The following is a 1,664-nucleotide window of genomic DNA, read 5'->3' on the forward strand; positions in this document are numbered from 1 at the left end:
TTGCACTTATCCTTTTTAAGTCATTAATATGTTCTATTTTTGTTCCCAAATTTTTACACTTCCAAATCCTAAGGAGTCATGTACATCATTTTGATTTATTCATGCATTTTCCTCCTTGTGATCATAATTCCTGCAGAGTGTTCTGCTTCGTCCAAATCACCAGTCACTTTTATGTCTTTTGAAATCTTTGAGCTTAAATGATAAGCCCTGGAACATAGAAAACTACATACATATTATTCATACAGAGTCTGTATTCTTCTCTGAAAATGTACACGTAACCCCCAGCAATGTTAATGAGAGTGAATTTCATGCATCTAAAGGGACAGAGAAACTTTATCTCTAAAACGAATTCCTTATGCACACATGGAAATAATTTTCTAGAAGGATATTACAAACAATACATAGACATTTTCTGAGTAAAACATTATCTTCCTCCCCTTTTTTCTCCAGAGCTTTGTAAAACACATAGGAAAAAAGGTTTTATTTTAATCATTGTAAAATCAGTGTAAATATTGGATAAAAAGAACATTCTTATGCAAAGTAGCTAAAATCTCAGAATTTTTTTTTGAGAGTTTTTTTGCTGTAGGGTGCGTGCACTCGCCAGAAAGACAGAAAGAGACAGAGAGACAGAAGGCAAGAAATCACCCCCCAGGGGAATGGCTATGCCACAATCCCTTCTCCTCCATTTTCCTCTTAGGATCTTGGGCATGCTTGCACATGCACTTGGCATGAGTTCAAGCCACCAGGTCCGGGACTTGAATCACAGTCAACTATATGACAATCCAGCAACATAGCCATTACATCAACTGCTGGCCCCTCAGAAAAGTATTAAATACATTCTTACAATATCTCAGAAATTGTTTTTCTTGTTCACTTATCCTTGTGGTCCCCTGGTAGCTATATAATGAAATTTGGATAATGTATAGGAAATGAAAATCAAGTCTTTGTCCTTAAGAGGAATCTCTTTAGTTATATATGCTCTTTAGTGATATGTGTGTGTGTGTATATATATATAGAGAGAGATGTATATATCTCTCACAATATTTTTCATTAAACATTTTTTATTTATCCAGTAAAAAAACTTGCAGACTTCTATGATGTACCAGTCTGTGTTCCAAGTACCAGGAGAAATGTGCATGGTCTCACTCAGTGTCCTTCTTCTAGGCTGCAGTACAATGGGAGACGCACACTCACAATTACAGTCACTGCTGTGAGAGGCGATGTAAGAAGCTGGGGGGCAGGATGTGGAGTCCAGTCTAGGCGCAAGAAAATCAGGAGCAAGTTCCTAAGGAATCCACATATAAGCTGAGAGTTAAGAGTGAATAGGAGAAAAAAAAAAAAAAAAGAATGAATAGGAACCAACTGGTCTATTTGTCACCATCCTTAGGGATGGTGACAAATTCTGGCAAAGGGTCCCGGATCCATTTAGGCTCTGAATCAAAAAGGGGTTTAGGAATGCCAGACACTGAGAACACTAGTGACCAGACTTTAGTCATGAGGCAGGAGAGACTCTAGTCTGATAGGCATGAGGTAATACTTTTTTTTTCTATTCAAAATTTATTATCACCAAACATACAAGAAAGCAGACCATACACACACACACCGACACCCACACCCACCCACCCACACGCATGCAAACTCATAAGTCACCCTAGTGTCAGCAC

Source organism: Tupaia chinensis, unplaced genomic scaffold (genome assembly GCF_000334495.1).
Source record: "Tupaia chinensis unplaced genomic scaffold, TupChi_1.0 Scaffold000492_1, whole genome shotgun sequence".
Classification (NCBI taxonomy): domain Eukaryota; kingdom Metazoa; phylum Chordata; class Mammalia; order Scandentia; family Tupaiidae; genus Tupaia; species Tupaia belangeri.